The following is a 27,963-nucleotide window of genomic DNA, read 5'->3' as shown; positions in this document are numbered from 1 at the left end:
GAGGCCCCTTAGCTCTTCAAAACTTTGAAGTCTGGTAGCTGCCCTCAAAGAACCTATGATGTTCCCAGATGTGGGTCTCCCAAATGTTCTCAGCTCAGGCATAGTCTTAGAACATGCTACATGCACATTATTGACTGATTTCATCTTTCATTTTGTACTTCAGACTTTTACATGGTTTTATCTTTTTTCAGGAAGATCAAGGGAGCCCCAAGAAGCAGTGTACAGTATTATGTCACAGTAGATACTTATAAATATTTATGAGTGACTACTGAGGGAATGCTAAGTGGAATGATAAAAAGAATTTCAGATTTATTTGAATATGTAGATGAAAGGCAAAAAATGGGCATTCAAAGATGATGCAAAAATAATGTATAGAAAACTTTCATTTATTAATTCAGCAAATATTTTTGGAGAGTTACTAAATGTTCTTCTTTACTGGAACATTAGACTACAGAGTAAATAAGATACATCTGTGCTCAGAAGTATTTCTTGGTCTAACAAGAGAATCAAATATGTTCAAAGGTAAAATTTATTGTTTTAAGTGTTATAACAAATATAGTATAATAAAGGAACATAAACATGTAAAAAAAAAAACAATAATGTTAGAAGGTTGTAAATTTAACTTCTTAACACAGAAACCCACTGATGAGATCATTAGGGCACCTGAAGTTTGTCTTTGTGTGTGTGTTTTAATGTCTGGCTACTTTCAAGTATGTTCCAATGAAGACACCACCCTTTCACTCTCCTTCATTGTCAAGGGTTCAGGGTGGAAGCTTCCATAGCAGGGTAATCAGAATGGTTGCTAATACCTTTGAGAGAGGTCCTATTTACCCAGTAATATACATATGTGGTACTTTTACTCATTTCTGTGATGTGCTGTAGTCTAAATAATGAAAGCACTTTTCTCTCTGTATAAAGCACACTGGGTAAATCCAATGCAGCAGGCCTGCACACAATTTTCTGCACTGACTTTTCTATCAGACAATTGCAAAATGTGTTAAGTTCCCCTAAAAGTTACTCAGTCACTGACCAATTCTTCTCTGAAATAGTCAGACCTTGAACTGACTCAGATTCAAGTATTAAATTAAAACCCATTGATTTTATTCTTATGTAACAACAACCATAGCACTTCCTTTTTTTCAATACTACCAGAAACAATGTTATATTCAATATACTTATTTACATTAGTCCTTTTTAAGAATTTCATTTAAACTTAAAACATTGAACTGAGCTGTGTATTTTGAAAAAGTAGTTGCTTTAACTTCTTTTTAAACATGGGGAGAGTTACTGAAAAAGAAGGTAAGGTGGGTACAGATGCATGTGCAGAGCAGGTGATATTTGCAAACATTCAAATAATATTGTAAATGTCACTCTGCCAGCAGGAAGATAACTTTATTTTCAAAAATTAATAAATTGTGTAATTTGGAAATACTAGCAAGGAATTTACTTCCAATGCTTTAATATAATATTCAAATGTGAATTTTCAGTGTAACTGATTTCTAAAGTAATAAAGTGAATGAAAATCCATTTTTTTACCATTAAATGCCCCACTTTACCATTAAAACATTTCTATTGTAATAAATGTCATATGCACAGTCCTTATGTATTATCAATTCATTAATTTATTAATAAATACGGAGTAAAGGACTATTAGGTACCAGGCAGTTTTAATTCATCCAATTATCAACATTTACCATTTGACAGACACTTTATTGGGGAATGCTATTCTAAGAAAAAAAGAGTCCCTTCTGGGCACGGTGGTACATGCCTGTAATCCCAGCAGTTAGGGAGGCTGAGGCAGGAGGATCGCCAAATTCAAAGAGCCAGCCTTAGCAACTTAGGCCCTGAGAAACTTAGTGAGACCCTGCCTCAAAATAAAAAATAAAAATGTGCTGGGGAAGTGGCTCAGTGGTTAAGCGTTCCTGGGTTCAAACCCCTGGTACCTCCCCCCCCAAAAAATAAAGTCCCCGACCTTAAGATATTTATCATCTCGTGGGGAAGAAAATAACAGTTGTGGACAGCAACTAACATGGGGGGGACATGGCACCACAAATATACTTTGATAATTGTGGAATCACACTATGCTAAATCTAAACTTGCAGATATTTACATTCACTTCTGGCATTATGAATGTAATCTGGCATTATGAATCTGGCATTATGTGGTTCTAATTTGTGATAGACTTGTTTCTAGACTAAAATTATAAATTCTTTCTTGGCTTATTCAAACACTGGTTACTGGGTTTCCGCATGTGGGAATACTTGCTAAATGTATAACTGTTTCCTAGTAGGAAACAAGATTCCATACAGTAAAGGGGAGCAGAATTTGTTATGGGTCTTTACAAAATAAACACTTGGGAGAAATTCAATGTCCAGTCATGGAGTTCCAGTTAAACCATACCCACAGTAGAATTTTCCAAACCATGCCAGGCGCAGAGGCCAGACACAGACTAACCTGGGTGAAATCTGATTTGACTTGGCAATTAGAAAGATGATTAATGCAATTACCTTCTGATTAACTAAAGGCCACCATTTGAAACAGTTAAATCTTTCAGTATTAGATGCATGATACTGACTAGAATGAATTATAGTTTATCTCACAAGGATGAGACATCTATAACTCATGTGTGAAAGATGTGCAGAGTTCAGAACAAATGAGATCAAACTGTAATTTACCAATCTTTCAGGACAAATTTCTGGAAATTTTCCAATCATGTACTTCAGAAGGTTCTAGCTTGATTACAAATTCTATGTGATGAACGATCAGATGGAGAAAACACTACCCTTTCTGCTAGTGAAGCACTTTTTTATTTTGCTGCAAGTTCACACCATGAAACAAACATTATTTTTCAAATAAAAATATTATAACAGCTTAGGCATTATACTAAGATAACTATACTCCCCTGGCTTGGTAATATAAATTACATTAACTACGTCCTGGAGATGTAAAAAAAAAACAAGAATCGGAAGCCATTTGGTATGGGTTTGAGACATACAGATGTATAGAAGTTTCATGACTTATGATGGTTCAACCTACAGTTTTAAAATTTATGATAGTAAGAAAGCAGTATGCATTCAATAGAAACCATGCTTAGAATTTTAAAATTTGAATCTCCTTTCAGGCTCAGGATATGATGTATGATACTCTTTTAAGATGTTGGCAGCATCAGCTGGTTGCAGCTCCCATTCAGTCCGGCAATCACAAGAGTAAGTAACAATGCACTGTGTTGCTAAGCTCTGAGGTTTGGTGAATAAGGTAAATTAAATGCATTTCTCACTTACAATATTTTCAACTTACAATGGACTTATTGGGATGTAAATGCTATGGTAAATCAAGAAACATTTGTACTAGAAGTTGGCATTCTTGGATAGAAAGTTCTTTGATGCCTCTTGCAGTACTTTAGTAATTATTTATAAAAACTTGTGTCCAGTGCTTTAAGGTTACTAATAATTACCTATAAAAACCTCTGTGCAATGCTTTGACTTTTATTTTTGCACACTCAAACACACACACACACACACACACACACACACACACACACATCACACACATGCTGGGGATTGACCCCAGGGTCTTGCACATGCAAAGCACACTATCACTAAGCCATGCTCCTAGCCCTCAATATATATCATTTTCAATACTTCTCAATATATATCATTTTCAATACTTATAATTCATCTCCTAGAAACTGACATAATATACATAATTACATTGTGTGGCTTTTTGTCACACTTCCAAGCCAATTTATTATATTTCGTGACTTGTATGGTAGAAGTAGGAAAATTCATAATGAAGAAGAATGTTGACATCCAAGATCTTAGGTATGGTTTACTTAAGCCACAAACTTGTTCATGAATATATCTAACCATGTGAAAGGTTATTTCTTAATTGCTTCCGAACTTTTTAGATTAGAGGTCTAGGTCTACACATATACATGATATTGATTATGTTTAATCCAAGAAGCATATACTAGAGAAAATTTACTGATCTTTACAGCCTTGCTAAGTTTCAGCAAAGTTAAACCATGAAAAGGCATTTAAACACTTAAAACTTTTATATCATAATTTGTTTTCAACCTACTTTGAATTGCTCATATAAATACTATCATTTTTTATGAAATCACATTTTTGAGTCACATTGGATGCCATCTGCAATATTTTCAGTGCTAGAGACAGAATTTTTGTTTTCAATCATGATAATTTATATCATATTTACCAGCCCACAACATTTCTTACTAGACTTTTTAGAACCCACTGTTCTTTTCCCATTCCATAATGACATTTCAGTTAAAGACAAAAAAAGTAGGGTTCCAATCATCAAAATTGACAAAGAATTATATGAGTTAGTTTTGATATAATTGAGAATAAAAGGCATATGTTCATTTATATATGCCAGATCTAAAATCAGTAATTCAATGATGCCCATCTAGTTCTTAGTTTCTGTGGTTCTTTATCCTCTCTTTGACTGGGGATCCATTTTTTTAAAAGACCAATTACTGAATATTTTTATTTCTGATATATACATATGTGTATATAAATACACATATACTTATATATGTATATATATAAATACATATATAAGATCTATGAGATACAAATATTCTGGGAAAACAAAAATGAATAAATAACTGGTCCCTGATTTAAGGCTCACTTTCTAGTAAGAGAAAATAAAAGTATTTTCAAAGGGTCAAGAAGGAACACCGTGGGGGAAGATAAATATCATGCAATATCTATAAGGCAGGGCTGGGTTTGTGGCTCAGTGGTAGAGCTCTTGCCTAGCACGTGTAAGGCACTGTGTTCGATCTTCAGCACCACATAAAAAAAATAAATAAAATAAAGGTATTATGTCCATCTACAACTAAAAAAATTTTTTTTTAAATAGCAATAAGATAAAAGGTAAGGCACGTAAATAAAAGTGTGAACCTCCAGACATAAAAAGAAGTTTGTTCATGAATAACTTCCTATGATGCATTAAGACACAAATGGCTTATCGTAAGGGCATGTGAATTACATGTTGAGATTTGCATTTGGGATAGGTTTGGAGTGGTTAGACTGAAGTGAGGGAGATGTACTGAAAGACCAACAGCAAAATCATTTTTTTAAAAGAGGGATACCATTGCAAGAATCTACTGAGAAAATATGGGGGCCAAATTATGGATAAGACACTGGAGCAGGAGAGAAGCAAATAGATCAGAAAGAATATGTAAAAAAAAAAAAACAGAAAAGATCTAGTAATGTTGAGATATGGTAAGAAAGAAAAAGAGAGAAATAGAAAAGGTTCCTGGGTAGAACTTTGGATAATGGTAGGTTGAGTTTGTAAGGGTAGATGATATTTAACTTTTGTCCAGGTCAACTAAGTTTATGAAATATCATTCATCAACAATGAAATTCAGCACATTTTCATTTCCTAGTAAATGATGCAATGTATGAATGCTACTAGTTTAGATAATTAAGCCTCACTTAGACTTCTCTCTGGTCAGAAGCAGGAAGAGTGGAAACAGTGTCCAGAATTTGCTTGAAGAAAACAAAACTATAATCTAATTGTTAGTATTAATATCTAAAGAAGGTATACGTTGCTGGAGGTGATGATCTGTTTAGATTTAAACACAGAAGTCAAAGAATAAAATGTTAGCATGTTCACAGGTTGGGAGGAGAGAAAAAAGAAGAGAAGGCACTGGGAAAGAGGGGAAGAGAGAAGTAGGTGGAAGAGCAGGAGCAGATGGAGAGTTAAAAGGAAAGAGGAGAGGAGAGAGTAAGAGAGGGCAAAAAGAGAATGCGAATGTATCTGGCCAAGGTTTTCATTCCTACTACCAGAGCTCTAATCTGTGGGGAAAAACGGCTCAAAGCCATTCATTCCTCTGATACAATTGACATCCTCTAATTATTCAGGAAAGAGGTGGGCCCACATGATAGGAAGAACCAAATTCTCTTTGTTCTCTAGTTGTTGCTCAGGAACAGTCTTTATCATAACTTAATACACCAGCAAAATGTATTTGACTAAAGAATCCTTTGTACCTAGAACATATACCTCAAAATCAGTATTTCATAGACCATGTGTTGGAAAGCAATCCATTTGGTGCTTTTTGAAAGAGAAATAAAATCTCATATAGATGAAAAACAAAGTACTTTTCAAATTATTTTTAACAGCCATTTATGCAAATATGCAATAAATTATAGGTATGAAATTTCACATACAGGATTTTGTCAAAAATATATGCAAAAATTTATGTTTTCTATTCTTTGATAAAGAGGGAAAATAGACTGTATTGATGTTATCTTCAGCCAACACAAGTTCAGAATCAGGGTTTATCATAGCACTAGCAGTAATGGGGGCTTCCACAAAAAAAATTATGTTTTTTTTCTTTTAAGCCACTTTCAAATTCATAGAAAAGAAGAACACAGACACATACAATAAGAATTTACACAATTTTATAAAAATTTACTATATAATATCACAAACTGCAATCATGTTTAGCTTAGGGAAAGAATTGTTAGGTATTTTCATTGGTTCTTTTTAGTTATATATGACAATATAATTTATTCTGACATAGAAGCATGTAATATCATTTCTTCTATTTAAGTCCCCATTATTTCCCCTTCTCCTCACTTCCTCCCACCCCCTGTTCCCTTCCCTCTATTCCATTGAACATTCTGCTACTCACTTATAGTTTTATTTTAATTTTAAATTAGTAGCTTGTGGATGTACACAATGGTGAGATTCACTGTGGTGTATTCATATAAGTACATATGAATCCTTCCACTGTCTCCATATCTCATCCCTCCTCCCTTCCCTTCATTCTTCTTTGTCTACTCCAGTGATTGTTCTTCTATTCTTTTTTTTTTTTTTTTAATTCTCCCCACCTTATTTTGGATTAGCTTCCTCATATCAAAGAAAACATTTGACCTTTTGTTTTTTGGGACTGATTTATTTCACTTAGCATGATAGTCTCCAGTTCCATCCATTTACCAACAAATGCCTGAATTATTAGTTTTAAAAACTGAAAACAGAATACTGTTATGAAAAACTCACAGGTTTTATAAAGAAGAGTTCCTGACACACATTAACTGTGTGAACCTGGGCAAATTATTCACCTTTCTATGTCCTAGTTTCTTCATCTTAAATATGTGTAAAACTATGCGTGCATTACAGTATAGAGATACTCTTGCATCAAAGATCTGTACTGAGCCTAATATTCAACTTGGGGTGTTTATCAATGTTATTTTATTGCTATTGTCATGTTAGATTCAATAAAGGTATATGCAGATATTGGTTATTCTTCCCTTCGTGTATTTGCAGAGGAGTCTTTGTAAAGCTTCTCTCTAGCAGTATCTTAATTTCATGCTCACCCTTATTCTCAGAATGAATAAATCCTTTCTAATGAAATGTTCCATTTGGTTACTCAGGGATTTCCAACCATTCGGTACAAAACCTCTTGCACACATTCTATCCAATTGCTAGCCTCCCCAGCCAAATGCAACCCAGCACCCTCTTACTTTCCACCATCAGCTTCCTTTGCCTCTGACTGGGGATAGCACTGAGCTGCTAAGGGAAGTTGAGCTGCTTTCCAGGCCTGGTTTGTTGCAGATTCCACTGTCCAAACCTGGAAGATCCTTTGCCAGGCCTGAAATCCTTTGACTCAGCTCTCCTTGATTTACTTTTCACCTCCCACTATTGTATATTCTCTTTCCTTACAACTTAGCTGGTGATCCAGACTCTGCCCTCGCTGAAAAGAATGGAGCCACTCAAAGCCAACAGTCCACAAAGGACTGGCCAGAAACTCTTGAAATTGTCTTTGACCTATTCTAATACTTCTAATACAGTTTTATATCACATGTTGAGAGATTAGTCACAACAGTTATTTTAAAGTATTATTTGAACACATTAAATTCAGTTTTAATTCTGACTTTGCACTTCAAATTTAATATCAGTCTTCTTATAAAATATATTTAATAAAAAAGGTTAAAGGCATAATTATAGATACTGCTTGATTAATGTCAGGGACTCTCAATGACAGTCTATATGGGTGTACATTAAAGTAGTATTTCCAAATTAGAGAATTATGTCAACAGATCAGAATGCTTTCTTTACTACAGTAAGATGCATGTTAATATTTAATTTAGTGAATTTCAATGTGTTTTATTGGTTCCAAAGAGTATAATTTCATAAGAAAAAACACTCTGGTAATCTTTAGTTGTAAAGGATACGAAATTTACCACAACATCAAAACACTCAGCAATATGATTATGAACAGTAATAGATTGTTAAACAGAGCATTATCTCAAAGACACAGCCCTACCATAACTTACAGAAATGCCATCATCCTCAGAAGGAAGATGTTGATAAAAACAGATTAGACAAAGATTTCCCAGGGAGCAGCCTGAAGAAAAAAATGCTTATGGAAGTGAAAGCTAAAACTACTATCAAAGGTAAAATACTGGCCTAAACAAATGGACTTCTAGAGACACTTGTCTTTATGAAGACTTCACATGACAATAATGATAGTAATGACTTATTTGTAATGTATCAGACACTGCTGAATGTTCTGTGTCAATGATCTCATTTAATCCTCACAGTTGCACCCTGGGGACAATATGATTGTCTCCACATTATTGATGGAGAATAGAACCTCTAAGAGGACAACTTGCCAAAGATCACATAATTCGAAAGTTTCAGAGACAGGAATCAAATCTGGGCCTTACTTGAAGTCAATAGCAAGAAACATGACAGTTTCATAGGTCAGTCACAATTTTCTTCTTCTTTTTTTTAATATTGCAGTCATGGGAATTTAACCTGTGGGTGCTCTACCACTGAACTACATCACCAGCTTGCTTGCTTGCTTGCTTGCTTCCTTCCTTCCTTCCTTCCTATCTTCCTTTCCCTCTCCCTCCCTCCCTTCCTTCTTTATTTATTATTTAGAGGTAGAGTCTTGCTGTATAGACAGGCTGGCCTTGAACTTGTGATTCTCCTGCCTCAGCCTTTGGAGTTGGCAGTATTGAAAGCACGCACCACCGTCACCAGCCCAATCACAATTTTCTATACACCTCCTCCTCCAAAATAAAAAGGGTAGTTTCCTGGCATGGCAAGATTTCCATAAATCCTGCCAGAAAAGTGCATACCTAGTACATGAAATAACCAGAAAATGGCAATCCTTACTCCTTTCCCCTAAACATAAGAAACCTATGACAAGTAAAAAGGCAAAATTTGTGAGAACTTGCAAAAGAGAATCTTACTGGATTTATTAAGACAGTAAGGTATTTAATCAATATTTTTCTGTTGTTTTCTTCTTCCTTTATGCTAGATTAAATCCTCCATACTTCTATTCCTTGAGTACTGTTATTCGTCATGCTGTGATTTTTAAATATATTACTAAATACTGTCAATATTGACAACCATGAAAAGATAAGATGCCCTTATTCTAACGATGCCTGGTATGAACCACAAACTAACTGGTCCCTCGAATGAGAGGAAGATATGTTTCTTAAGTAAAAGATATGTTAAAAATATAGAAATAGATTACTTTTAGGCACAGGAATTATATACCTTCAATTAGGCAGTCATTGGACATATTTAATGTGTATACCTGGTACTGGAATTAGGTATTAAAGAAGAAAAAAACAAAACAAAACTCTGACCTCAAGAATATTACCTTTTAATAAATAACATCACCATTTCCCTAAGTCTGCATATTTGGAGAGAAGTTATTGGTTTTTTCCCAGTATATAAAAGAATTTCACCAAAAATAGATGACTCAATTATATAAAATAAACTGACTCTGGCATACTACAGGGGAGCCTTACCATATGGTAATTTCCAGTAAAATAACTGGAGTGAAGGTGATGCTGGGAATTAGGAGTTTCTTCTTCTATAGGTGTAAATGTCCTCAGGCTCATTAGAGGATTGTGTCAAAGAAGGTAGGGCTGAAGTGACTTGTTTGTGTTTTGTGTCTTCTTCAGGTTCCCTTCCCTGGTGTTTCCACAGCTTATAGAGTTCCCCATTATTTTGACCAAATGTGCATCCTGATGGAAAGGACATGATCCTTTCAGCAGAATTACTTAATTAGGTTTAAGTAAGCACTATGTGCCAAGTAGGGTAGGTTTGCTTTCTAGTCATAAAAATGTGCCTGCGATGCATGCTGTATTCCCGGGGAAGGAAACCTAGTGATTGATGTGATGATAAAACAATGAAGGAAAGGATGAAGCCTTAGAGATAAAAGCCTCAAAAGGAAAATAAAGTAGGGTAGCAGCTGCCCCCATTGTAATTGAGGCATAAATTTGAAGAAGAGGATTTGAGATTTAATTTCAAGCACATACTGAGAGTGTGCACACATGCACACACACACACACACATGTACAAGCTTACAAAAGCACACACACAGTGTAATGAAAAACATGTAAGTTAAATTCTGTTCATCCTTTGTATGAAGATTTAAACCATATCTAAAAAAGGAAAGAGGTAGGGAACATAGACTTAAATAATCACTGAATGATTCTCATTTCATCAGCATTTAACAAAATAACAGAGCCAATGATGGGCAGAAACTGCCCTGGGTATCAGTGAGGCAGTAGGCTAGAAACAACACATTGCTGCACCAAAGGTACTGAATGCTCTTAGTTTTCTTTTCTTTCGACACATAACTTCTCTGCCTACACCTTACTCTTTGCAAGAATCGTTCATTAATAAAAATAGAGATCAGGTTACATTTCTTTCATTATATCATATTTCACTATACTTGTGCATGCAAAACACTCCAGGCCAGTCACTACCTATATATTCAGCCTCTTCTTACATCTCTCCCTATGTACCCCAGAGTCAAGCTTTTAATTCTTCAAACATATGTTTATTTTTACAGCATGGTGACTTTGTCAGACTGTGCCCTGAGCCTCAAATAACTTCATACCTATTTCAAATTAATTACAATTTTCTCCACTCTTTAGCTATGCAGCTGAAATGCCTTTTAAGTCTCAAAAACCTTCTAGCATACCTATCAGATTTAATGGTCCTCCATCTTAATTTCTGGAGAATTTTGCTTGACTTAATGCATTACAATTTCTAGTCCATTTTTCCTAGAATAAGCTACTCGTGTGTCTTGGATTTTTTGGTTTGTTTGCTCGTTTTTGTGGGTATAAACTACTTGAGGATCAGACAGGGATGGCTGATAATTTGATTCTGGCCGCATACTGTTTTACATGTTGTAGCCATTCAAAAAATGTTCATAGGGCAAATACATTCATGGTTAGAAAGTACTTATGATTCACATAAGAGTTTTCATGATGGTATCAGCTGTTTGTCTGAATTCTCAAGATTTTCTTTTAGAAGTCTTCAGAATATGAAGAGTTACACAGGTGAGAATATCCTTTGCTCTCTGCAGGGAACAAGGGATAGATACATTGTGTCCACAGATGCTACTTAAATGTTTTTCATGAACTACATCTGCCTTTATATGGGGCAAACTATTATCAGAAGTGCTTTGGAAAATCTCACCTTTTATATCCTGTCTTTATAGCTCAATATTGCTTCTATGTATGAGCATATTGTAATATAATCCTGAGCTAGACGAACCTCGACTTTAAAAATGCTTTAAGAAAAAAAAATTACTTCTAAGCTTAGGAACAGTGCAAAATTTTTATGACTTTGTTATGAACTTCTAAGAAACAGAATTGGGAAGCCTTGACACTCCTTTACCTTTATGGAGAAGCCAGCATACATCATCATAAAAAATGCAACTGCCATTCATACAACAGAGCACAAAAATGAATTTTAAACTAATATAAACTATAAAACTGCAATGTATAAATTTCCCATTCATTTAAAAGTAATTAACCTTTAACTGAGAATATATCAATTCATTGTGAAATCTTCTGTGTTCCAGAGGACACTTCTAAATCATATATTTCCATGCAGGACATTGGAATACACCATCTTTGTGCAACCTACACAGCAAGATTCATTGCAAAGAACTGAGTGAACAGAAGTTATATTTCTTTGTAACACATGGACAAAAATTATTGTACACTTTCCCCAAATTGATAACTTATTCAGGTCATAAAAATACAGTATGCTAAAGGATGAAAAAACATTTCTCACACATAGAGTTGAGCTCTATCTCTGTGACAAGATAATTGCTAAGTGCCTGATCACATGATTATTTACCTTTAAAATAGACTTAATTTTATTTCCCCCCTTTAGTTTTCTGGCTTAGAACTCTGAGGTTTTGACGTGCAGCCCAATTATGTTGAAAATATTGAAAAACACATAACTAGGATGAACTTTATTTTGGACTCAGAGTTTAAAACTTACAAGTTTAAAACTATGGAAGGCTATCATGAGGCCTCACAATAATTATGTGCTAGATACCAATGTCATGAAGCATGGGACTCTGTTGTACTTTTTTTCAACAATGCATCCTGCATTTTGAATTCCCTTTTATTTATAATTGGTAAAATTCTTCTAAATGTGGGAAACCCGCTTTTCACTATACAGAACAAAAACTGAACCACAAATTCAATTCATCAAATAAGACTTTCTGCCATGACTTGGGCAATCAATATTATTTCCAAGAAAGTGTATATTTGTGACTGGGATTTTTCACTTTCATGATATCACCTTATAAACAAATGTCATAGAGGATTTCAGAAGGGATATTTTCAAATACTTTGGAAGTGCCTATTTATATCCAAACAATGATGTGAGACTATAATATTTTGACTGAGTCCCATTTACTTTATTTTCACAAAGTAAGAAAACAATGTTTTGTAAAAAGTTCAAAGAACTCAAGCATTAGTGACAGAATGATCTCTCTCCATTGTTTACTACATTAAAAAATGTTACTTATGGCATTTCTGTTGCTATACTTGTGCCTAAAAAAGTTTGAAATTCCTAAAAAATTTGATGATTTTAAAGTCAGAAGATGAGAATAATTTGTGATTTCTCCAGCTAAGTCTGATTATTTAAATTATACTGTGAGTGAAAGAGTTAAAGAGAAAAATAAGATCTGACCCAATTATGGACAATCACTAAGAAGACTTTCCAGAATGAAAGAAAAATTAAATAAAAAGACACTTGAATTAGAGTATAATATTGTCAATTCTTACAACAGTAATAGTAGAGAATGTCATTGTATCACCATTTTCAATAAAATATGAATAGAATTTAGAATGATTAATGATTTCAGAAAAAATGAAAGGCAGAATAATGATCTAAACTTCTGAATCAGAGTAACTTCGGAGCATGTTATTAGATCACGTACCATGAACTTATATTCACATTTTTATACTGTATAAAATGTAAAAACTGAAAGGCAACACTTTCCTTGCTTCACCTTTGAAAGTACAACTGTTTATGCCATTAGAGTTCAGAGTAGTTACTTAAAAAGGAATCTCTATACCTTGCCATTTCGGCCACTACATTGAACTAGGGTATAAAGTATTCTCAGACCTGCTTTATGCATATCTTAAAATAGCTTCTCTCTCCTCTGGAGAGAATAGGGATTCAATTATTACTATACACATTCTCCTGAAGCCAAGGAAGCTTCACTCTTCAGCAACCTGTTCAGTGGACTCAGAGAACAAATAGAAGAGCTATACATTATTCAATACATCTTGGCAGCACATGAAAGCCCTTATAGCAAGTGATAAATGATCAGATGTCTCCCTCAAACCTTACCTGGTTTACTCTTTTTAAAAGTCCAAGCCTTGCTGTCTATCACGCAAAGCTTTTGGCCACTGGGTGAAATCCAAGCCGAGTAGTTGATCATGATAATTCCAACATGTCATGGGCAGCAGCATCTCTCAAAGTCCCACAAGCCAACCGCTTGAAATGCACCTGCAACAAACAAGTTATTTCTTCATTTTAATTGAAAAATAGTGAACCATGTCCTACTACTAGGAGGCATCACTACTTAATCAATAAGGGAACCATAAAGGAGTGTGTGAGGTGCTATAAATACCTCTCGAGATGCTGATAAACATAAAACTGGAAGACAGAACTTTATGTGCTATGGAAGTTGTTTTCACTAAGTGCATGCTCCTCTAGTTATTGATCTATGTAAGCTGACAGTATTAATAAACTCCATTGATATGAAACTCGCACTTCTACAGTGCATATCTCTGGTCATACTTCATGTAGGTGACCACTTGGGGCACTGAGTACTTTTCTGACTCTATTCATAATATTCTTAGGGTAACTGAGCAATAAGGTACAATAATGCAAAACCCATTCCCAGTTATAACAAAATCCACATGATAGTATGGATCAAGGACAGTTATCTTTGTGAACTGACACTCTAGTCAATGTCAACATTCCCAGTATAAAAATTGGGTCACCTACCTAGAATAATGTGTGAGAAATATCTTTAAGGTGCATATTGAGGTATTTCAAATTTAGCAGCCACCAGGTTTCATATCAGGATACTATAAATCAGTAACCAATATGAACACATTGCAGTCAGAACTTTTGCACAAAGGAATAACCGAAGCCTAAGAAAATAGAAAGATGACTAATTGAAGGTATTCTATCACATATTTAATGGTTCAGCTGTTTGGCTTATATGATTAAATATGGAGGTTAAAATTCATAAGTATATTTGATTTACATTAATGGAGAAAATCCCAATCAACAACTTTTACCTACTATACAAATAACTGTTCAATAAAAATGTAGAAAAATACTAATAAACAGAGTTGTTTAGTGATCTTCCCAGAGTAGGCTTCAATAACTATTAGTGTTTATTTTAAAAACAATAACCATATTTAAAATGCATGTACAAAAGTTATCATTACTATTAATATATTAGTATAATTATTAAATAATAATTATTATTTTCAAAGTGGAGCACAGAAAAGGATAAGAAGTTAGTCTAAGTCTGTGAGAAGACTCATGTAATTATATTCTGCTGATCCATGGACACAGGTGCAAAAACTGATTTTAACAAGTCACAAAATAATATATCCTTATGCACCTGTGATTAGAGCTTCAGGTATTCCCAGAAGCGAGTGTGCAGACTTCGTTAAAAGACACAGCAGTGAGATATTTTATTGCACCATTTCAGCAAGAATGGTAAGATGGCAAGGGGTTAAAATCAAACACATGCCTCAGGCTAAATTAAACACTTCAAAATAACTCATTAGAAAAACACATATATCTCAACACTCTACATCTATACTGCAGTTTAATACAGGAGTGTTATCTTGATATCTTAGTGATGTACATACATCTCCACACATCCAGATACACATACACATGCGCACACGCGCACACACACACACACACACACACACACACACACACACATACAAGGCTAACATTTTCCCTTCTGTTGATCCAAGCTCTGGTACTCATTAACATACAACCTTAGTCAATTTAAAGATGCAAATTATTTTCATTCACGTCAGAATTTTTTTTTACTTATAATCTTCTTTGATAATTATCAAAGCAGTTACCTTATAAAACAATCCTGTTTCATGAGTGGTAATCTTTACTGTCTCTTGATGATGGTGCAGAATATTAAAAGTCAGATACTGATGGAACAGACAACAGCAAAGTATTTATAAACATAATTTCCAAGTTCTCAAACTAGCTTTGACAAGAGGACTTTTTGAAAGCTACAGGTTTTGGAAGCCCCCATCTGTGACCTAATGCTACTTCTTGTACTTTGTTTCTGTTACTTAGTTCAAAAAAAGTTCAAATAAGTCAAAAGAGCTATTTGCTTCATAAAATGGCTTTATTTTGTTATACAGAAATTATGCTACTGATTCTTTCCCAGAAAATATAGGTTTTGTGTATTTTGATTTTCCAATAATGATGGTTTCCCACTGACTATTGATCACAAGCTTATTTATTAACCTACTTACTTATTCCATAAATTGTAACTGAGCACCTCTATCATGTCATGCATGGCATTAGGGACTACCAAAAAAAAGTTAAAGAATACATTATTTCCCTTTGAAAAGACTACCTTGTGTTTTACTCTGATTTGTTAACATTTACTTATAGCTAAGAAGGTCAGCAACATTAGATCAAATTAAACAGTCCTGTCTTATAACAATTCACTATGAAACCAGACCATGGGAATTCATGAAGTTGGTGAGTACAGTACTAACTGCTAAGGATAAACCTGTAATATCAAATGATCAATTCACATACCTGTGCTTCTTTGAGCAAAGGCTTATTGCTGGGATTAGTACTCTGAAACTAAGTTACTTAAATTTTTTAAAAATTTTATTGTGTGCATTAACAACTTCTGAAACTAAGCTGTTTTAAAATACACTAGTCTTACCTTTGAAACACTTTAAAAACTGAATTCTGAATGAATATCTTATATTCTTGTAATTACGCCCCAATCATGTTGATCTAAGTATTTTAAAACAAATTTTTGACAATGTCCAAAACATTCCGTGGCAGATAGAAAGCATGTCATTTAGAAATAATTAATAAAATGAATTTAAAACAATGAATGAATTTAAAACAAAAAAAAAGGTCAAAATAATTTTTTTTTTTTTTTTTAAAGCAGAAGAAATTCAGACATGTCTAGTCCATCCCATATTTTCTTGTTTCTTGGTCTGGATTTAAGTGCTTTGTGACTGAATTTTGATATTCTTTCCTTTCCTTATGCACACCAGTACTACCCTTTAAGTTTATCCTATTGCTTTGAGGAAGCTTTCCAAAGGAACCCCTCAGCACTTAGGCGCTCATTTTATAGGTTATTGATTTGTACTTGTTGATATGTTGCTCTTTAAATGTGGTCTCAGGGATGTTTTGTCTTCCCTGTGGAGTACTGTTGCGTAGCCCCCTGGGTGGCCAGCAGATCTGGAGGAGTGCTCAGCATTTTCTGAGCTCTGTGTACTTGCTAAATGGTTTATTCATGTGTAAGTGACTCATTTTCCCCAACAAACATCAAAAACTTAATCATGAAGAATGTTGAGATAGGTGATTATCAATGATCATAATTAGGTTGCTTTCTGGCTTTAATAATTTCAAATCTATTTCATTTTGCCAGTGATCTTTAGAAAAAGGAGGATGTAATAAATTTTAGCTGCAAAATTATTGCTTCTAAGTTCTTCATCTAACCAGATTTTAAAAACTCACACGTTCTTTCCCAGCAGGCAGAGGTAATGAACAGCTACTAGTAATACTCCTAAGTGCTGGTTGCTATCTATTTTATATATAGTTTCTCATTTAATTTTCTCAAAAACTGTATGAAGTACTCTAATAATGCTCACTTGATAGTGATGAAAACAAGGATCAGAAAGTTTAAGTTATTTGCTGAAGGACATAAAGCCTTTGAAAAACGGAGCTGGCATTTCGGTGTAGTTAATTGAGAGTGCTATACTGTCAATTAATTTTTAATTCTTATAGATTGGATTGAGCAATTCGCTCAATCTACAGATGAAAAGTTTAGTCTCAGGCAAGTGGCATGACACATCACAGGCCATTCGGATCACAGTGGGGTCTGATGAGTACCTGAGACCATGATCTCTCTTTCTTTCCAATACAACACTCTCACCTAGCTTACTCAGCATGGGGTCCAAACAACCATATAGATTTCCAATTCACTTGATTTTAAAGAACCATGTTTAGCACGTTTTAGTATAGAAAGAACATTCCAAAGCCAACAAACAAAATAACAGGATTTGTGAGTACACAATTTTAAATGAGCTTAATTTTCTGAAAGCAACAGATAATCATCCTCCATTTTTTCTAATGGAAAAAATATGACACAAGGAGAAAACTGTGTTAATAGGTTGACAATGCCTACAATTAGATTACAATATAAATAGCATGTTGGTGTTTTACTGCTCATTTTGTGTGGTTAGCTACATTATTAGTAATGACAAATTTGAAATAAATTTCTACAATATTCATTTGATATTTTTTGCATTTCAGAACCCAGCAGGAAAACCTCAAGTGATAGGAAACAAGATCTAGGAAAACTCTAGCAGTTGCTGAGAACCCAGTCCCTGATACCAAATGATTCTTCATGTTTTCTTCTTTGCTCACAGATGCCTAATTCTGAACTTGATGGTGATCTAGCAATTTTGCCTATTAAAACAGTTCACATTCCTGTTTGCATTTTCTTAAAATGAGACATCAATTAATCACATTCCCCAACTTTTCACCAGTGAACCCTGTCTCCATCCTTTTTTCTTTCTTTTTCAGAGTATTTTCAACTTTCTCCGCTCCCTCCCTGCAACCAAAAATAACTGTAAAACTGATTAAAAAAAATAAATGAGGCAATAGTTTTTCAGCACTGAATGAGCCATACAGGCCAAGGGTGTTTGAGAGAAAGGAAACACATGAAATGAACCCTTGATAATTCTACGATTGCCTCTTTTTCTTGTCAACACTTTCCTGGTACAGAGTAGAGAAATATGGCCTAAGGAAAGCCAGGGTCACTGCATTCTTTAAAATCAAGGGAACTGGAAATCAGTGAAGTCCTTTGGACACTAAGGAGGCAGGGCAGGAGCGCCAGGACACTGAAGCAGCTGGAATGTGCAAGGCCAGGAGCCTGGAAAGAGGGAGGGCACAGAGCAAGGGCCCAGGAGTCTGAGTAGGGATTTGCCCTAACTCTTTGTGGGGGAAATGACTTGAATGCTAATGGAAACATGATACATCAAAATGTATAGGTCACAGCTAAATCAACATTGAAATGATACTTGTAATTTAAAACTTTTGTTTTAAAAAGGGTGGAAGTTCTCAAATCATGAATCAAGGTTTCCATTCCAAGAGACTAGAAAAATATAAGCAAATGAAGTTCAAATAAAAGGAAGGGAATAACAGAGATAAAAGCAAGAATCAATGACATAGAAAGTAAATGACAGAAAACTAAGCCAAAAGTTGTTTCTTTGAAAAGGAGCAATAAAGTTGATAAATGCATAGTAAAACATATAAAAAACTGAGAGAAAGTTGCAAATATTTGCAATAAAAGGATATTACTACAGATCTTAGAGGCATTATGATTATAGAAAAGGGATCTTATGAATAACTTTATGACAACAAATTTGACAAGTTAGATGAAGCAGATTTCTCATAAAAAAACATAAAAAATTTCCTTAAAAGTATACCACAACAAAGCAAGTTGATTGCATCTAATAAATTACATTTATAATTTAACAAATTTTCCATAAAGAAAACTCCAGGCTACTGGATGCTATCACTTAGTGAACCTTATTAATTTTTTTGAAAAGAAAATTAATCATTCTTTTCAAAATTGTTTTTAAAATCCAGAAAATAAAAAACAAAACAAAACATTTTCTGACTTATTTTATGAGTTCTAAATGAACCTGTCCTAGTATCAAAGCCTAACTAAGATATTTAAAGAAAAATATGGACCAATATCCCCAATGAATTCAGATGAAAAAAATCAATAGTATAGTGCCATAAGATCAAATTCACCCTGTATATAGAGTAGTACAGTATGGCTTAGTTGGGTTTATTCCTGGAAAAGAAGTTCAGTTTAATATTTAAATGTAATTTTTCATGAGGTCATCTCAAAGCACAATATAAAATAAGAAAACTTTTTTTAAATTCATTTTTATTGTAAACAAATGGGATACATCTTGTTTCTCTGTTTGTACATGAAGTAGAGGCATACCATTTGTGTAATCATACATTTACCTAGGGTAATAGTTTTAGATTCATTCTGTTTTTTGTTTCTTTTCCCCCACCCCATCCCACTCCTCTTATCCCTCTATACAGTCCCTCCTTCCTCCATTCTTGCCCCCCTCCCACCCGAAACAAGAAAGCTTTCAACAACAAAGTGGGAATAGGATAGACCTTCCTCCTTTTGATGAAGAGCATCAACCTAAAGTTTACATCATCCTTAAGGATAAAGGGCTAAACATCAGTCACTAAGATCAAAGTAAGTCAAGCATATTGCCCCTTCCCTGTCTATTCCCTTCCAGCCAATATTATATTGGATGTCCTACCAAGTTCAATAAGGCTATAAAATAAATTAAAGGCATATGGATCAAAAAAGAAGAGGTAAAAATATTTTGAATTAGCAGGATCTTAAATGGAGAAAATCCTTATGGAATATATTAGGACCAAAAAGTAAACTTAGCAAGGTCACAGGATTCAGGGCCAAATAGAAAAAATGAATTGTTTTCCTAGGTACCAGTGGCAAAAAATTGTAAAATGCAATTTTTAAAAAATTAATTCAATATAGCACAAGAAATCATACAATACTTTTTGAAAATTCATCAAAAGATGTAATTGGTAGGCAGAATTTAGCATGGCCCCCAAAATTTATTCCCCTTGCTAAATAGGTTTGTATAATTCCCTACCTTTTGGTGTAGTAGAGACCTGTGATTATGGTTACCAATCAATTGACATTGTGTTAAGCAAAGGATTAGCATGGGTGGGCTTGGCCCAATCAAGTGAGAGTTTAAAAGAAGGTTAAACTTCAGGGGAGTGCCTTCCTTTTGCCCTGAAGATATGGCCTTCAAGAGTTCTACAGTGTATGCAAAGTAATTTGGCTAATAGCCGTGTGAACTTGGAAAAGAACTGTGGTTCAGAAGAGATCATGACACAATTTTATAAGGCTCTATACTCAAAAAGAAAATATTGCTGGGAAAAATTAAAGAGAATCTAAATAAATAAAAGAATATACCTTACTTACAGATTGGAAGACACACTATTTTTAAAATGTCAGATCTCTTTAAGTTGATTTATAAATTCAATACACAGAATCATGACTCTAGAAAGTTTTATTTAATAGAAATTACGAAGCTGATTGTACAATTTGTATGAAAATACAAAATATCTAGAATAACCATACAAAAATAAAGAAGGATAAAATTAGAAGTCTTGACTTAAAGACTTCTTAGAAAGCTATAATAATTAAGTTAGTGGGGTACTGACACAAAAATAGAAAAAAAATCCATTGAAAAGAATGGAAAACTCAGAAATACAACCACACTTACATGACCAATAATTCTAATACAGTATATGTAGTGAAAATATAAAAACATAAACATGAGAGATAGGCACTAAAATCCAATTCCGGTCACACCAGGGGCAGAAGAGAGTTTTTAAAAAAATCAAAGATAAAATATTCAGCATTACCTATTAAGGTTTGCTTTTATATAATAAAAATGAAAACAAAAGATCTTAAGCAAGTAAAAAATACAAACCCTGGTTAAGCCTCTGGGTGCATGGGATATGCTTTACCACTCTCTACATTTTTGTTTGTAATATACCTTTCAAAAATAATCTTTCCTTATAAGCAAAAGAACTTTTTGGCTTTGCAAATGACCTAAATTTTGACTTCAAAAATTTATTTTTGGCAGTTTTCTACTTGACTTTTGTTCTACAGAAGAGGGTAAATGTGATTTCTACATAACTAATTATTGAAAAGACATTTCTTCTCTATATTCTGAGTCTTCTCTGCATTTGTCTTCCTACACAAAACATCTGTATCCGCATGCTCCCAACAGATGGCCACTGCTGCCATACATAGTGTTTGACACTCACCTCAGAAAGAGCAATCCCTGCACTTCTGAGCTTATCCACAAGGACAAGGTATCTCTTTGCTTCAGGCATGGTCCCTCCTTGAGGAGATACTCAAGGAGGAGCTTCGGAGGAGTTCTCTGAAGCTGTGTGAAGTAAGTCTATTTGTGGTTGCATCTGATGCCCTTGGATCTTCAAACTCAGATATGCCAATTGCAACTTGGTGATCCATATCTTCATATCTATGTGATATGTGATCCCTTCTGGGCTTTACTTTTACTTCCAACTACCTATGTGTTCCATGTTCCCCAGCTATCAAGCTGCCATCTCCATCTCATGCAATTTGCAATGAAACTGATGACTTCCTTCACAAATTTCTCCATTATATCCTTTCTCAGGTCAATGAATGGTGTCATAACCACACACTTTTGGAATATGACAAAACATAACAGGCACAAAAAAATCATAAATTATACATACCAATGGAAATTATCTTTTATTCCTCCTCACCCCGTGTTCATACTTCCTCTTGAGTGTCTTGTGAATTTATCTTCTTGTTTTGGGGACTATTAATTCACAAAATAATTTTCCAGTCTCCAGTCCAGCCCCTATTAACCAATGCTTTACATTTCAGTCAGAGAAATCTGACCACTATCACCAATAGGAAAAAATAAAGATTCCTTGACAATGAAATAGTGCCCTTTATGCTATGAATGTATATACTTTTATCAGTACGTCACCTGCCATTCCGCAGTCATTTCTTAATCATGATGTGCTGTGCTGTTTGTTGCTTATCTGCCCTCCCTAAGTTCTTTCCTTGGACTGTAATAACTTCTCTTGTTTTATTTATATAGTGGATAAGTCTAAGTTTCAGGGTCGTGTCGTTAGTTGAAGGTAAGGATTTCAGTAATAACTTTTCATCCTCAGTTACCATGTTGAATCTGAATCATTTATAAAGGTGCCAATCCCCCACATTCTCACCCAAATGCAGAGTAAACTGTAGGCCTCCTCAATACCAAGGATTCTGTGCCATGTTTGTCTTTAAAATAGGCACTGATATTGGCAGTATTCAGGAGTTAATAAGTACACGATAATTGATGAATGGGATTAAACAGAGAGTTATGGGGAAGAGAAGGGGAGAAATGGGAGTGAGAGAGGTATTTCTACAGCTAAAAAGAAACAAAATAACTGTGGCATTTTATGAGACAAAAACTGAAGTAGATTAAATTAAAAAAAAAAAAAACTGTCCCAAAGCAACTGTCCCAAAGCTGGTTAAGAAGTTGGGCATGATGGAGCATGCCTATAATCTCAGTGGCTCGGGAGGCTGAGGTAGGAGGATTGTGAGTTCAAAGCCAGGCTCAGGTATTTAACTAGGCCCTGAGCAACTTAGTGAGATGCTGTCTCTAGAGATATAGCTCAGTGGCTAAGCACCCCTGTGTTCAATCCCTAGTACCAAAAAAAGAAAAAGAAAAAAAAAAATAAGCTGGTCAAGGCACAACTTTTGCAGTAGTATAATCTACATCCAAAATTCTAGCAATTCAAAATGAAAAATGTACAAACCATATTATGCCAAGAAACTAAAGAAGAAAAACTATGTTATCATCTCAATAGATACAGAAAATGCATTTGACAGACCCAACAACTGTTCCTAATAAAAACTCAAAGCAAACTGGAAAGAGAAGGGAACTTTTTCAATTTGATAAAAGACATCTTCCAAAACCTAGAGCTAACATTATAACTGATGGTGAAAAAAACCAAATACTTTCTTCTTAAGATCAGAAAAAGACAAGGATGTGAGCTCCCATCATTACCACTCAACCTTACACTGAAGGTTCTAGTCAGTCCAACATGGCAAGACATAAAAAGCATTGAAATTGAAAGAAATTAAAATTGTCTTTATCTGCAGAATATATGCTTGTCTGAGGGGGAAATTCACTGGAATCTACATATAAAATACTAAATCAGATTAATATTTAAGTGTAGTTAGGTTGCAGAATACAAGAATTATACACTAAAAGCAACTGCATTTTTATATTGCAGCAAAAAAAAAAAAAAAAAAAAACAGCACTGTGGCAATGAAATTTACAAAAAAATCCAACATCATTTCTAAGAGTATAGAAATGAAATACTTGGGGATAAACACTGCATGAAACAGTGCTGAGATAAATTAAAGAATATCTAATAAAAGAAGGAATATACCATGCTCATGTTTTGGAAAACTCATTATTGCTAAGATATAAATTTCCCCAAACTGATCTCTATATGTAATAAAATTATAACCCCAATGGAATGTTTGTAGAAATTATAGACAGATTGTAAATTTATGTAGAAATGAAAGGAACTATAATAATTCACCCAGAAATAACCTGAAAATTAAGAACAAAGTTGGAGGAGTAATGATACCTTATTGAAAGACCTAAAAAATAAATCACACACACACAAATTCCATATACCAAGTATCAAGTATAGTTTTGGTATCAAGACAGATAACTAGATCAAAGGAGCAAATCAGAATGTCCAGAAATAGATCCACATGTAAGGGACAACTGATTTTTAACAAAAGTATAAGGATAATCCAATGGATAAAGGATCATCTTTTCAACAAATGGAGCTGGAAGAAATGGAAATGTATACGTATACACACACAAAAAAAAAGATTGAAAGGAAGAAACTAATTTTAATTCCTATCTCACTTTTTATGATACAGAAAATTTAACTCAAAGATCATACACTGTCTTAGTCTGCTCAGACTGCTATAACAAAATGCCATTTACTGGGTGATTTATAAATAACAAAATTCACTGCTTATGGTTTTGGAGACTGGGAAGTCTTAAGATGGAGGTCCCAGGTTTGCGTCTGATGAGAGTTCCTGCCCTGCTTCTAAGCCAGTGCCTTCTCCCTGAGTCCTCACATGGTGGAAGGGGCAAACAAGTATGTAGGCCTCTTTGAAGAGTACTAATCCCTTTGAGGAGGGTGTAGCCTTCATGGCCTGATCACTTCCTAAAACCCATACTTCTTTCTTTTCCTTTTTGTACTGGGACTTGAACCCAGGAGTGCTTTACTGCTGAGCTACATCTTCAGTTTGTTTTATTTTTTAGACAGGGTCTCACACAGTTGCTGAGCTTGACCTCAAACTTGCAACCCTCCTGCCCCAGTCTTCTTAGATGCTGTGTCACAGGTGTGCCTCACCACACCTGACTACACTTCTTAATACTATCACTTTGGGGATTAAGTCTTAATATATGAATTTTGTGGAATCACATATATTCAGATCATAGCATGGACCTACAACTAGAAAGTTTCTAGATGAAAAGCACAGGAAAAAATCTTTATATATTTGGTTAGATGACGGTTTCTTAAACACTATACCAAAACCATGATCCAAAAAAATTGATAAAGAAGATGTAATAGAAATTCAACACAATTTACACTGTGAAAAACTCTGTCACAAGAATGAAATGACAAGCCACAAAGAGAGGGAAAATATTGGCAAGTGATATACAGGACTTGTGTATAGAATATTCAAAGAGCTCTCAAAACTCTATCATGAGAAAATGAACCAATTGTTTAAAAATAAATAAAATGCTTTAATATACATTTCAACAAAGAGGTTACATGAATGGTAAACCAGCACATGAAATAATGCTCAACAACATTAGTCCTTAGGGAAAGGCAAAATCCAAACAAAAATTTTACCATGAAATACCACTGCACAACTAGAAGCTTAGCTCAGGACTATCCAACTCAAGGCCATACCAAGTGTTGGCAAAAGTATGGACAAACCTGTGTTCTTATACAAGACTGGTGGGAATGTGAAACAATACAACCATTTGGGAAAGCAGTTTGATATTTCTCAAAAAGTTAAACATACAGCAACCATATGTTGCAGGCATTGAACTTCTAGGTATTTCTCCTAAGAAAGGGAACATATGTCTATACAAAGACTAAGAGTTCACAGAAGTTTGTTTTTGTATGTTTTGTATTTTCCAAAAGCTAGAAAAGTCCGTCAACATGTGAATGGATAAACAGTGAAATAAAACTTTGACAAAACCTTTTAAAAAATCTACCTAAATTTCTATTTTTAAATTGTGAATAATTTTAAGACAAAAAGGAGGGAGGGAGGAGGGGGTGATAGAGAAAGGATGTCCAAAGGAATGGGAAAATGATTCAAGGAAATCAATTGATTAAAATTTTGAGAAGGAAAAAAAAAAAAAAAAACCACAAAAACATTTTAAAACTAAGGTAGAAGTTTAGGAGTTACATTTTTAAATTAATGGTCAAAAATATTTCAGTCATAAGTATTAGTATGCATTTAATATTGTATCATTGTTTTTTTTAAGTTTTTTGTTTTAATTAGTTACACATGACACTTTGATACATCATACATAATGGAGTATAATTTCTCATTCTTCTGGTTATACATGATGTAGAATACCAGCAGTCATATAGTTAAATGTGTACGTGGGGTAATAATGTCTGATTCATTCTACATTGTGTTTTATTCTAAGTGAGGACTTGAGATATTCACAAAATTAATAGGCTGGGCTCAGAGTAAGTTCTGCATCCTTCTACCAAAATTTTATTTCTGTCATTACACAAAATAGAGTATAATTAATATAATTCTGAAAAAAACCAATATGCTAATATGAAATGATAAACTCCCTGATTATTGCAGTGGCTGCTCCCCTTTGAAATAATCACTTCCATTACTCAGATCCCACAGGAGACTTCACAATAGAAGAAATCACCTTGCATCTTTACACTTAATCAGAGTTCTGCTGTGTCAGGAAAAAAGGAAAACCTGACCTTCTTGCCTTTAATGACCCAAAGGAAGTTATTTATTACATTGAATGCCATGAAAATCCAGAAAATATAAAGGATCTGAGGCAGAGACAATAAATCATCCCAACTTTTCATACAAACTGATTAATAGTCCAGGTACCAAGCAAAATACCAACAGAGAATAATCCTGACACCTGTTCTAACAACTGATGAAGAAAATATACTGAATGAAAGTTTAATCACTGATTTCCTATTGCACAGCCTGTTTCCTAACGAGACCACATAATTACAAGTGAGAGGATTCATATCCTCGGCTAATACATAATTGTATCTGGAAGCACAGCTACTAAACTAGGAAATTGAATCAGTTTGAAAGGATGCTTTTCACACACAAAAATAGCTGGGGAAATATTTAATGAGTGGGATTCTGGACTACTGTTTACATAGCCAAAATTTTAAGTACAATTTAGGAAAGATCCAAAAGACCCAGAAAAAGGTTCTGGTACTTTATGGAAGAATAATTCATTCAGAAGAATAGGGTATGATATTTTGTGAAAGATTTTGCTAAGCTTCAACTCTACAGGCTTCATTATATTTTGGGAATAGTTGGTGATAACCAATTTTTTTTTTCTTCCAGGATGATTCAAATTCCTGACATTGCACATGTAAAGATTAGAAGAAATTGAAATCTGTCAATCATTGTCATTGCTCTCTTTAAGACTATCCATTCTTAGATTGTCAGGCAGAGAGGCTGGATGCTTTCAGAATCACCTTCAAATATATTCTATCTCAAATTCTATTTTCACAAAATTTGCTTCTCAAGTTCAAGCTTTTAAATGAAATCAGTGTCAAGTAATAAATTCTTTCCCTAATGCAAATTGGAACTGGAAGAATGTAAGGAGGGTCAATGAATATTAACTAGAAGTCCTACCCACATTGTCAGTCAGCTTGATGGTATGCTGCATGTGCATGTGAGCAATTCTTGTTTGAACAGGGTCTTAAAATGTGGATAGACAGATTTGGGTGTTGAACACCATGAGAACTTCAAACACTGAGACCGGTAGAACTGAGTTTTGATCTTTTAAAATCCTATAATATGACTGTAGCATGAAATAATACATTTGAATGCAGCTGGATCCATGGTTAGGGTGCGCAAAAGTTGATCAGCAAATCCTCAAATCTTATAGCTTGAAGCTCAAGACAAAATTTTAGAAATCAAAGTCACTGAGTTTTAGGGCAGGAAAAGAACTTACTACATACTCTAATTCCTCCTTTTTTGCTATTTCCAGTTGTTTTCCAAAAAATATTTGAGTGCTTTCTGTATCCAATGTATTGTGTTATTTTACAGAAAGAAACTGATATCCAGAAAGAGTGCTTTTCCCCAGAGCACTTTGTCTGAGCTGGGTTTTTCTGCATGTCCATCACAAATCTAAGAACTTGAATCCACTACTCTTTGACTATGTCATGTTACATCACAATAAAAACCTGAATCTATGAACTTCAGTGGAAAAAAGTGGCAAAGATTAAAAGGATAAAAAATGACAAGAGACAAGAATACTTTATGATATTCTAATAATTCCCATCAGTGGCAACACAGAGAGATCAACACAGAGGCACATACTTGGTCTTATGTAGTGTGACTTTTCATAACACAAACATTTAAATCTTTCATTATTTGTAGAAAGTTTTAGGTTGACCAACTACTTTTTGGAAGAAACACAATTATTTTTTCCATTT

The 27,963-nt window shown here is 34.2% G+C and overlaps 1 protein-coding gene across 2 annotated transcripts in view; it reads right to left on the bottom strand.

Annotated features, from left to right (window-relative positions):
* Lingo2 (leucine rich repeat and Ig domain containing 2) overlaps positions 1-27,963 on the bottom strand; it is a 492,373-nt gene that overhangs the window by 305,872 nt on the left and 158,538 nt on the right. For both annotated transcript variants that reach the window (XM_047524703.1, XM_047524702.1), the window contains one exon: positions 13,663-13,821. The gene's annotated coding sequence lies outside the window, so the exon portion shown is untranslated. The remainder of the gene's footprint in view (positions 1-13,662; positions 13,822-27,963) is intronic.

This window comes from Sciurus carolinensis, chromosome 14 (assembly GCF_902686445.1).
Source record: "Sciurus carolinensis chromosome 14, mSciCar1.2, whole genome shotgun sequence".
Classification (NCBI taxonomy): Eukaryota; Metazoa; Chordata; class Mammalia; order Rodentia; family Sciuridae; genus Sciurus; species Sciurus carolinensis.
This window is presented reverse-complemented; position numbering and strand designations above follow the sequence as displayed.